The 13012-nt window shown below is 38.9% G+C and overlaps 1 long non-coding RNA gene across 1 annotated transcript in view; it reads right to left on the minus strand.

Annotated features, from left to right (window-relative positions):
• Positions 1–965: 965 nt before the first annotated feature.
• The window catches only part of LOC148186295 (uncharacterized), a 107188-nt gene continuing 95141 nt past the window's right edge, over positions 966–13012 (minus strand). The window contains exon 4 of the long non-coding RNA XR_015774923.1: positions 966–1131. This is a non-coding gene — a long non-coding RNA (uncharacterized LOC148186295). The remainder of the gene's footprint in view (positions 1132–13012) is intronic.

Genomic DNA, 13012 nt, shown 5'->3' on the forward strand with positions numbered 1-13012 from the left:
TTCACGCAGGCACAAACATACACACACATGCTCTCCTTCCATCCTCAGTCTGTCGCTGACGGAGGGTTCCTCTGAATCCCGATGCTATTGATCTGAAGCTTTCCCTGATAGCTCTTCCATGGCCACAGTCACAGCGTCTCCGCGTCGCCTACGCACAGTAAAACTAACAGCAATTGATTCTCCCCCTCCTATCAGCGAGACATTTCATTTACTGGAACAAAGCCACTTGTGCTTTTGTTGTTGTATTAACTGGGCACGGAGACAGGAATAAATCCGTCTAGGTGATAACTATGATTGGGTGAGTGTGATGAAAAGTGAGGCGGGAGGAGGAGAGGATGACATACAGGGTCACTGCAGCATAAGGCTCAAATTTAATGATTTTTCTTACATATGCTATTATTACTGTTTCCATTTTTTTTTTTTATTTGCCATCTGTTCAGTGTCAGCATTATCCAACGAATACAAATGTAGCCTGTAGAAATTAGGAGGATGATTTTCACAGGCTTAGTTTTTTACTTAAGTGATTAATCAACCCTGAATGTGATCAGGCTGCAAAAAGATGCTAAACACAGTAGACAGAAACCAATCTACCACCTTAAGATCTCAGCTGGTACAACCTGAGAAAGTGGAGTTGTATAGTGGCTGACAATAGTGAAATTGTTACAACCTCCCAAACCATTTGCATTAGGAGACGTGCCACAGCTTCAGAAATAATGCCAATTCAAAAACATAAACAAGAATCCTAAGCAAACAGCAGAAACATGATGCAAATGTCAAAAAAAGTGCTGCAGAATGCCTAACAAATATGTTAACCGCAAGCACACTGCCAACACAGAAGCAATGCAAAGCGAAAAACACACAAACGCCCAAAACCAATGCAACAGAACAACACTGCATACGAGGAGGGTTTTTTAAAACACTGCAAAAGACTACGGCTATATGTAAAGAGGTAGACTTACCTTTTGATGTTGCCTCTCTGGTCCACTTTTCTTCCTGCTTCAAGAACAAACACTCTGATCTTCTTCTGTGTCGGGTCAAAACTCAAGCTGTCCCTCTTAACACTACCTCTGGAGGCTTGGAGAACTTCCATCATGTTGACTGCAGGTCTTGACTGCAGAGCTTTGCAGAGACCTACAGAGGGGGGAGGGGCTCAAAGTTAAAAAAGGAACCTGGAACAATACTTTAGAACACTAAACACTGATATAATGTACAGCATAACCTGCTGAAAGACAGCAAACCATTTTCAAATAGAATGCACGGAACCTTACAACAAACAGCGTCTTATTGTTGTTAATGTCCAATGAAATTGGAGGAGAAATAGGATAAATAAATATTAAAATATTCATATTATAAGTCACTTTATGGACTTTACTGGTAATTTCTTAAAATCTGTGAGTCAAAATCCAGGGCTGTACCCAACTTCGGATTATGCCAGTCAACGTGGTTCTGGTCGTCAATATGCATATAAGACGATCTGTTTTGTTTTCCTTACACAGTTTTACAGTTTGAACAGGTTCTGTGTAAAACAATAGTTTTTGTCGACACAAGACATCAAAGAAAAGCCAGAGACCGCAGTGTATGAACCTGCTGTGAGCTGTAAATTCTTACAGCTTACGGTGCAGTCTCTCGCTCCCTCAGTGCCACTGCCTGCATGTTGCAGCTGCAAAGAGTTGCCTGAAATTCAAGAGTGCCCACTCTGCAGCAAAATCTGGTTACCAAAACATTGCCAGAAGTACACTAAACAGGAAAAAACAACAATAATAATAAAATAATAATAAAATGACTGCTTGCCTTGAAGTAATCTCATTTGAAAATTGACTTAGAGTCTCCAACTCTAAGGTCTCTGATTTAGGTCTCTGATTTTGAGGCAGTAGCTCGAGTAAAATCACAAAACTTCAACATGGACTTAGTCAGGGTCATCCTGAACAGGAATGCTTTTAAAATGTCATAAAACCAACTAGGGATGCATTTTTCAACTCTATGTCAATTGGGCAAAATCAGTAAAACTTAACTTAAATTCTACTCAATAGACAACATTTGTAGCCTGTATTAACCCCTGATACTTCTCTGTCCCTCTCCTCTCTGTTACATGCCAGCCTCGACTCTTCCACGCAAACCCCTACTCAAGGATTTTCTTGAAATAAAAATGAAATTCCTGTCAATGTGTTCTAATGTAATTTAAGGTTACTCTACCTTTATATTTCTCAAAAGCCATTTAGTCAAACCATAAAAGCTTTTCCATGGTCATAGTCAGGGTCATTCTTTCAGTTAATCCATTGAGGAAAGTTTTTAATGACAGTTACTTTGAAGCTGTCTTTTTAAAATGAAAAACAGTACAGCTGAAAAATTTCAAATATTATTGGAATTGGATTGGACACGTATATATTGTGACATAATGTTATTGTACTTGATACATCAAATGTGAGAAATTATCGCTGAAATACAGATCTTTTGCTTTTTGGCCACTCCGAGTACCTGTACCATAACAGACAAGAATCAAGATCCAAGCAGCAGCTGGCTTCACCGTGCGTTCTCAAACAACCGCTAACGTGACCACAGTAAGAACCAGCGGTCCGGACCACTATTAAACTCATCCACAATCCACAAGGGTGATGCTGTGTAGTTAAGAATATGAATATAATATGGTATCAATTACACAAATTAAACTCAACCTCAAAATGTGGCCGCTAAGTGTCTGTTTGCGGCGTCCTCTGTAGGAAGGAAGTGCACATCATGGATGACCTTTAAGCTGTCGCACGTGAAAGGTCATCATGTCACGTGAACTGACTGACAACATTATGTAGAGCTAAAAATAACTGATTGTTAAAAAATTTTTTTCAATAACGAGCCACTGGCAGGCCTTCAAAAAAAAAAAAACAACAACAAAAAACTGGCCTTCTCGTGGTTGTATGTCTTTGCAAACTAGTCAAGCTGCAGACACAGTTAAACATCTGTATCTGTGAAAACACGGATACTTCACACACATCTTCAACACGGCAGCACAGGACATCTATGCATTAAGCACATCTTCAAGATTTGACCAAATGTCTCCCCTTCTATTCCTGAGGTATGATGTTGAACAATGTACAGAAAAGTGTTTTTTTGCAGAAAATTATGACGTCACAGAGAAGCTAGCCTTTCATTTGGTCACAGTGAATTCAATCAGCTCATCTTTGAGTCCAAGTGGACATTCGCGCCAGATTGAAAGAACCTCCCTCGAGGTGTTCTTGAGATATTTTGTTCACAAGAATGAGAAAGACACAAAGTCACAGTGACCTTTGACCACCAAATTCAAGTCACTCCATACTTGAGTCCCGCTATATGTTCATGCCATATTTGAGGTAATTCCCTCAAGGTGTTCTTGAGATATTGCATTCATAAGAAGGGGGTGTAAGTATGTATGAATGTAAGTACATACCTACAGACAACCTGAAAAACCTAATGAAAATATAACATTTTTATGAATTAATAAAAAACGCCTTGATAAAAGAGCATTTTGGACTTTAAGAAGCAAAGGGGCAGGTGCTCAAGCACCCTCAGTCATCCCCTCTAGATGTGCCTGATGACTGTAGTTATAGCATTTTTCTGTTGCATTTGTTTTTTGGGGTTTGTGTAGTTTAACTTTGTGTTGTTTCTGTATTTGCAACATGTTTGCTGATAATGTATTTGTTTTAGCCTTCCGCAGCACGGTTATTCATTCGCAGCACATATCCGTTTTTGTATTTGTTTTCAGTTTATGCATGTGTTTTTTTTTTTCTTCTTTTTTTAAATAAGCGCAGACATGTTTCTCCTCATGTAAATGTCTTGGTCCATTGTTGCATGTTTTTCCACAAGTCCTGTATGGCATCACCTGCAGCGCCAAGGACTTTGAACAAGAGACTGAAAAAACACAGAAGGATATCAACTGTGTGTGAGCACCAAAAACAGTTCTGGCATCAACTAGCAAGATGTTAAAAGTCAGGTACCAGATGTATAAACAACCTGTGAGCACAAAAAACATGTATGGACCAAATTCGTCCTGTTTGTACCTGCCCAGGGCCTGCAGATATAAACTAGCTAATAACTAAATCTGGCATGAATCATCTATTCTCTTTTTGAGATTAATGTTTTATATGCATGGTCCTTGTTTAAATAAAAATGATAAAACATTGTTTGCTCCGGGTTGTTTGCCAATTTCACTGTTTATTTTTTTTCAGTCTACATTTTCAAAACGCCCACACATCAATGAACTGAATTTTTATCAATCATCAATCTATTTATTAGCATTGCAGGCATCACTCCATCTCTGTTATTGTTCTTTTCATTTGATCCTTTACTGCGACGCTCCTTGTTATCTGTTTCAAAACAGAGTTATTTCGTTGATTGATTTTCTTTTGTTTTATAATGATGATTGAGACATCACAGCCAATAATGGGAACCTTTGTGCTTTTCCTGCTGTCAAACTGTCTCTCGTGAAAGTAAAAATTTGCCTCGTCTTTACCACTTTTCATCTTGAGGTCTAATGATCGGTAAAATGATGGTGCAATTAAAGACAGAGTCGACTGTTATTGTAGTGTTTAAGTGTGCAAGGGTGCTTTTCTTAAGCTTAAGTCCACTGAATGATTCCTTGGAGTGCCTTTTCTCCCTTTTCCCGTTCTTAAAAGACTATGAAAACATAGGGCAGAGCATAGTGCTTTCGAAGCAAAAGGGCACTACATATATACTACAGACTGAATAGACTGAATACAGTGAGAATCCTGGAAAAGCTGCAGCTCAGCTACGGGACTGACATTATAAAAGGTACATTTAAACCCCGCCAAGGTGCATTAGGCATGGAGGAGCATTTTCATCGACAGACTAAAGGTCAATAAGGGGACATGGAGTGGATCCAATGTGCCTCCCACTCTTTTGCCATGGCGGTCACAGACGAAGACAAACTGTGGTGCCAGCTATCAGCGCACACCCACTAGCGATCGGTTGCTAAAGATCAATGTGAACTACTCCTACTCGCTCCATGAAAAGTCCATAAAGGTGACGGGCTGCTGGTGGTGCTTGCCAAGTCTTTAGGAATCAAATGATCAAATTAATCAAATACACAAGGCAGAGGAAGAGGAAATTGCATCTTGGCTGGCATTATTCTTTAGTTGGGTTTTTTTTTTTGCTGAAATTCAATGAGTCCAACAAAATTTCACACATACACACAGACTCTGGAAAACTCAGTTAAACCCATCTGTAGCTGTCTGAGACGAAACAGAATTAGCGGCGCGCGATTTTATGCCTCTGTGCACAAGTCAAGTTGCAGAAACAGTTTACATCATCTTCATGGATGCTTCACATACATCCTACCCACAGCAGCACAGATGATCAATACAATCATCACAGTTTGGACGTGGGCACCCAAATTTAGTGTCACCAATTACGCATCTAACCAAGTGTCACTCTTTCTGTTTTTGAGATATGACGCTGAGTAACAGCCAGTTAAGTGGCTTTGCAGAACATTATGATGTCACAGTGAAATTGACCTTATCATTTTATGCTATTAGACATTTGTATGAACTTTAGTCCTCATTAGCATAAATTGTGGAGTTATGGTCAAACGTGTTTTATGAGGTCACAGCGTCCTTTGGGGACCAAATTGTATTGGGTTCATCCTTGTGTCTCAATAGACGTCTGTGCCAAATTTCAAGAAATTCCCTCTAGGAGTGTTTGAGATATAGCCAAGGTCATAGTGAACTTGACCACTGACCTCTTACTGCAAAATTTTTAACAGTTTATTTGTGACGTTTGTGTTAAATCTGACAAAATTCCATCAAGGAGTTTTTGAGGTATTGTGTTCATAAGAGTGAGAAAGACGCAAGGTCATCGTTACCTTGATCTTCGACCACCATAATTAAATCTGCTTGAGTCCAAGTGGACATTTGTGCAAAGTTTAAAGAAATTCCCTCAAGGCATTCTTGAGATATCTTGAGAAGGAGGCAAAGTCACAGTGTCCTTGACCATTGACCACCAGAATCTAATCAGTTCATCCTTTAGTCCACTTGAACATTTGTTCCAATGGAACACATGGGAAGTCACAGTGACCTTGACCTTTGTTTACCAAATTTTGAAACGTTGAAACATTTTGGTTGTTTGTGACAAAGTCAACGAAAATGATCAATCAGGGTGTTTTTTGAGAAAATACATTCAGAAGAATGTGATGTATGCAAGGTCACGGTGACTTTGACTTTTGACCACCAAAATGTAATGGGCCCATTCGTGAGTCAGAGAGGGAACATTTGTGCAAAATTTGAAAAAAAAAGAGAGAGAGATTGCTCTCATGACAATGAGACAGATTATGTCACAATGACCTCGACCTTTGACCTTTGACGACCAAATTTTAATAATTTCGTCTTCGAGACCAAATTAACATTTCTTACAAATGTGAAGAAATTGCCTCGAGGCATATATGAGGTATTTCATTTGGAAGAATGAGACGTACAGACTCAAGTATACACATATGGACTACCTAAAACGCAAGGCATAAAGAAGCACCAAAAAAGTGCTATTTCCTTCTCCTATTCCTGACTTTCTTTCTCTCAAAGAACCCTTCGGTATATATTTGACATCAGGGCTGAGGGGTCTGAGTATCTTCCCTCTCATCAAAGTGAAACCTTCAGGTCCACAGCTGTCACTCAAAATCTCAGATCCCCACTGGATGGTGACCGCTCCTCTGTGAATTAGCATCCTCCAGATGCACAAGGGGAAAAAGGCGAAGGGAAAAAAGGCCCGGTGGATTTATACAGTATGAGAAGCGTCTGCCAAGTCTCAGCTGCAGAGGGCTCACAGCCAGTGGACCATCACATTTATCTGCATCTTGAATGTACGCTTTGAGTGAAAAATAGAACAGACAGAGTGTGAGGGAGATAAAGGTAACAATGGAGATGGATAGAGAGAGTGGGTGGATTGGAGCAGAAGATGAGGGGGAAGACAGGTTAGATGGGAGAAAGTGAGAAATGGGAGGAAAGGGCAAAAGTGAAAGAAAGGGAGAGAGATGGAGAGGAATGTAGGTGAAGAGGAAGAGTAAGCAGCAGCTGCACAGGCAGGCCTTCTCAGGCAAAGCCTCAGCCAACAGAGTGTCTGCCCTTAAACAGGAACTGTGCCCATTTTCAAAAGCCATACGTCACCCTCGTGGTCCAAGACTACGATGGAGGATTAGGCCATGCTAAAGGAAAGTTAGATATTGAGAATAAAGTCAGAACATTATGAGAATGAAGTCGGAATTTTGAGAATGAAGTCGTAACATTATATTAAAAAAAAAGTTAATATTTTGAGAAAAAAAGTAGTAAACAGGGACAATGGTTGCCTAGAAGGCTGCCTGTGCTTGTGCCTGTTTTATAGTTTGCTGGCAATATGTTTATTTCTGTAATAATACACAGTGCAACTGCTGATTTAGATCGGCGAAGATGAACTGATTGCCCATGCGTAACGTAATGTTAGCTATTTGCAAAATGTCAGCAATATGGCAATTTTTCAAGTCTTTAGTTTCAGCACCACCATCATGAGCCTGGCCATACAACAAGGTTACTAATCATTTTACATCCACACAAGGTTAGCAGAGTTCAGCTGTTGTTTTTATAATGCTATTTTGTATCGGCATATACACAAGTTCAGGTGTCAGATTGGAAAATAGTATTTGGAGTTTTACAAATGTATTTTCTCTGGTGCTTTGAGCACCGCAAGTCGAGTACCATCTAGTTCCATTATACTGGAGAGAAGGCGGACATCCCTACAGCTGATATCTCCAACACTCTGCAGCTCACACCAAAACAATGTAGACTGATAAATACTGCAACAGGTAAGAGGATAAATTTGTATTTCTGATTTCGGTGTGAACTATTCCTTTAATGCTCTTCCTACATAAATTGGCAGTGTACATCAGTCACGTTTCACAATAATTAGAATTCATAAAACATAGCTTTATGAATCTGACACAAACATACAGATCTTGAAGACTTTCAGTCACCAGCGTACACAGACTGTCTAAGCACATTCTGAAAATAAAGTATTTTCTACAGTATTGTTTTCTAAAGCCAGTGATGGCGTATGTAGTCCTCTGTGGCCAAATTGATTAAACTGTGTGAAAATATCTGCAGCAAGAACAACAGGCCTTGAGTTGAACATAAACACACGATTTCATTTATGCAACTGATTCTCTTCCTCTCTTAAATGTGCGCCACACATTTGCTCTTTGAAGTTGGTTTGCAGCACAGAAAAAAAAATCGAGATTATAAAAAGAAAAGACAAAGAATGTGAGGCATGAGTGATGCTGCGGTAATAGCAGGAAAATGCAGGTGGTTTGTGAAAATTATTGTTTAAGTACCGATAAACGAACCCTGACAGGTAATTTGGCAGTCCTGCACAGCAAAGTGTACATGTAGATCAGACCTTGTACAGGCTAAACAAGGACTTGGGAGGTGAGACAAACACACATGCGAGTGCAAACACACACACACACACGCATGCATGCACGCACACACACACACCCTTAACTGCTGATTTAAATACCGTATGTCTGTATGCATTATAACTAGGGCTGTCAATCAATTCATTTCTATTATTGTTAATTTAATTGTTATTAATCGCAGATTTCCAAAAGTTAATTACAATTAATCACATGTTTTCAATAACATTATAAAGGGTAAAGCAGTTCTTACCAGATTGTCTTAATTGGCAATCAAATGGCAACAAAAACACTGCATGGGACTAGCATAAAGTGGGCATGTGTGTAAAGGGGAAACTCATGGGTACCCACAGACCCGTTTTCATTCAGACATCTGGAGGTCAGAGGTCAAGGTACCCCTGTAAAATTGCCATGCTGTTTTTCAAAATGCAGCCTAACTTTGAAGTGTTATTTACATATCTACCCACCATTATTTTGTGTATTTACCCTCCCTTAGAAGCTAACACGACATGGTTGGTACCACAGGTCTTCTAGTTTTAAACCATACCAATATCATTACTCTAGCTTTATAACTCAGTGTGGTAAAAAACTCTTAAATGAAGAAATGTAACGCAATAAAAAAAAACGTCCGAAGCTTAATCGTATCACCATTAACACATCAGTGCTTACAGCCCTCATTGCAACACTACATACAGCATGAGCATGAACAATAAACATATCTAGACACATAATAATAGGCAAAAAAGCAAACAATTAATACAAAACAAAAATGCATAAAAAAACAGTATTTCAAATTTTGATCACAGAATGACATGAGCGACACTGGATTACGAGCCCTGGTTCGCAAATCTTGGGTCTATATTTTAGATCTATTCCTGTACCAACGTGTGTGATTGCAGAAGTACAGACTGCACCTGCTTAACTAAAACTACTACTAGATGTAGTCTAAACTTTTTGAAAAGTGTCACTGAGCGCCCAACTGTCTTGCAGTGTGTCTTGCATGAAACCAAGTACACTAAAGCATTCTCTACCCAGTTAACTCTTTGAAACTTGGATCGACATCATTTTTCTTGTGCTGCTTTTAGATTTGTTCACAAGTATTTAAAACTTTGAACCCCAAGCAAATTGGTTTGAGTGCTTTTACAAACATGGAATGTGAAATGTACCACAAATTGCAAGAAATTTGTTGAATTAGAAAATTATATTAAAAAAGCTATGAAAAACATCTAGAGGAGACCGAAAAATGCTGCAGAAAAACTATTTATTTATCATAATAACATATTGAAATTGAGTTTACAGAGTTTTTGAAATATATTTTTCATTGCATTGTGCGTTGCTTTAATTTTATTTATTTAATTTTAATCTTTTTTAATTCTTTCTTTTTCATTTGTTCAGGTTTCAAAGGGTTGGTGTTTCTGTAAGTAAAATGAGATTATAAAAATAGATAATCATTGCTTTGCATGTTCAAGGCATGCAGCTCATAAACAGCATGTGTTTGATGGTATATGGAGTGACAGTAATTGAACACATTACCAATAACAGTTTGAATTTCTGACGCCAACAGTAGCTGCAGGTGAAGCTTTGGGTCAGCCATCACATTTTGTTTTGACAAAGCTCCTCTCTGTTTGGAGAAATCTGCCTGATTGCAGCCAACAGAACAATGCATTGTAGCATTTTAGGCTTGTAAGTTTCTGGCCAAAAAAAATATTTTTGTAGAGCTGTGCCAAATGTCATTTTTTCAACATTCACAACTTCTATTGAGGCTTTTGAATGAAGAATCGAATACATTTTTTAAATTTAACAAGCCATAACAAGAAAATCCTGGAAAGAAATTTTCAGTTTGAATAAAGTGATTCATTGGATTATATTGCTTTTCTTTTTTCCCCCCAATTAAATAAACCTTCTCTGATAAAGAAATTGAATTTTTAGCGCCGTTAGATTACTGCTTGACAACCACACTAATACAGAGGTGTGATTACTCGTGTGTGCAGCGAGCAGGGGAGCAATCAATTATTTGACCACAGCGAAAATGTTGTTTAAGAAAAGCTATTAAATACCTACAGACACAGACTGAAGTAGGATATTTAGTATGATAAAAAATGTTGTGAATTTTGGAAATGATCTATCTTTAGGCCTCTCTGCCAGCAATAGCGAAGGACAGAGGCATTATGTTTTCTGGCTGCCCGCTCATTCGTCCATTCTCACAATATCTCAAGAACACATTGAGGGAATTTCTTCAAGTTTAGCACCAAAGTTCAGTTGGACTCAAGGATGAAATAATTATAATTTGGTGGTCAAAGGTCAAGGTCACAGTGACCCCGTCTGTCTCATCCTGGTAAACAAAATATTGCTTGTAAACAAAACGTTTGAGTCGACTCAACAGGTTTTGGCGGTCAATGGTCAAGGTTGATGTGATCTTGCATCCGTCTCAATGTTGTGAATGCAATATCTGAAGATGACCTTGAGGGAATTTCCTCAAATTTGTCACAAACATCCACTTGGACTCAAGAATAAACTAATCAGAATCTGGTGGTGGAAGCTCTAAGGTCAAGGTCAAGGTCAGTGTGACCTCATAAAACACCTATCTCCCATTGAAAATGTGTTGTGTGAAAGAAACTGAATATTGAAAAACAATCAAGTTTATCAGTTGAATGTTGAATATACTAAATTCAATAGAATATAAGTCAAAATGGATTTGCAATTCATTCCATTTTGTTTTTATTTAGGTTTTACACAGCATCCTAATACCGTTGGAATTGGGGTTGCACTTGATAGAGTGATTACTTGCAAAGCTGGTGCTGAAAGGTCGAAAAGCGCTGAAAGGAACCCCTGAATGAGATGATAATTACCTTTGAGGTTTACACTTTTGGCAACACCCTTTGAGTGCAAGTAGTCTCGTGATTCTTTGTTACTATCAAAATATTGATTATAGCAGCTTTAATTATGTTTTTCACATGAATGTATCTGATATACTGCTCACACTTACACACAGATGCCCTCACACACACAGAAACACATATTTCTCTGTGAAACATGTTTGCACATCCCCTCTCATTTATCACTGCCACTGGTGTACATGACAGCCGGGATACAGAGGGTCTAAGACAGCAGCTCACCTCTCCTTCTCCCCCCTTCTCCTCAGGAATAAAAATATTCCCCCAATCTGATTCACTGTCTCCCAACAGCACACTGACACCACCGTGTTGAACTCACAGCCTCACCCTTGATCTGAGGCGTGATCTCAAGCCACTGCCTTCGCCAGTTCTCCATGTGACACAGTCCCAGTCTAGACAGCAGGGTGGCGTGATGTGTATGTCAGTGTACTTATTATAATCAAGCTGTTATCTGTTACACAGAATTTCCACAGAACAGACGCTTTAGAATTAGAATTACTGCTTTGCCTAGAAAGTGTAAAAATGATCAAACAGAAAATATTGTATGTTCTAATTTTTGCTTATTTGTAATCAAAACCCACTACACACAATACTGATCATCTGTATGTCATCATTGCTTCATTTGGTAGATTTAAAACATCAGGACTGATTGTGTTTTTGCTTTGTTTGTTTTTTTCTTTTTCAAACATCTACTGTATCTTTACTGTAGTCTGTAACTGACTTAAGTCTGTTTTTATATGCATTGTTTAAAAATTTGTTATCAAATACAATAAAAGATAAAAAAAAAATTGCAATACCAGACAAAATGTAAAAACACATCTGATCCCGCTCTGTTCTCCACTGCAGCCACCTCCCTGGTTGCATTTCGCACCGCAGCTGCCTAAAGGGGTTAAGCTGCCTTCTCTCTCTGTCTCCACACCATCTCTCTCATCCTCTCCTACATCCTGCTCCTCATCATCATCATCCACCTTAATATTACTGTCTGACCTGTTGAAAGTAGGCTATATGAGTTATGAAATAATACTGTGCACCTTGTTCCTCCAGGGTTTCCCACACATTCATTTATTTGTGGAAGCCTGCCATGATGACAACATCTACCAAAATTCATTAATGATTAATTATTAAGCTGCACAGTTCATTAGGAGTGCTGTTAGAACATATGTACCGTTCGGGTATTCGTTGCACCACACTCTCGGATTGCAGAGCATACTCTGGGCACCAATGGAGCAGCAGAAAGTCAAGCGCAGTTAAAGTAAAACTTCACTGTTTACTACGCTGGGTCTAAAAGTTTGCTTTTTGCAACAGCTTCTCCTTTCATTTATGGATCTGATAGAATTGACAGATCAATTAACTGTCCCCCCGCTTGAAGCTCGTCAATCTGCTGCTTAGGAAAAAAGAACTCTAGACAAGTTCCACCTGCGCTGTGTTCAGTGACCCACAACACTGTCTGAATTTACAGAGGGACGCAATGATAAAAAAAGGACATACACACACAGACACAGACACACACACACACACACACACACACAGACACAAGCCTGCCACTGCAACACATAGATTCTTATTCCATGGGAGAGACTGTCCTCTCTCAACTGTCCTCTCCCAACCCTCCAAGGGCTTTAGATGGATGCAAAAATGCACAAAATTGAACGTGTTCTACAAACTTTGATTGCAGACCAAAATTTTGGAGTCGGTATGC

The sequence above is a fragment of the Plectropomus leopardus genome, chromosome 19 (genome assembly GCF_026936395.1).
Source record: "Plectropomus leopardus strain MGB_pleo_1.0 chromosome 19, ASM2693639v1, whole genome shotgun sequence".
NCBI lineage: Eukaryota > Metazoa > Chordata > Actinopteri > Perciformes > Serranidae > Plectropomus > Plectropomus leopardus.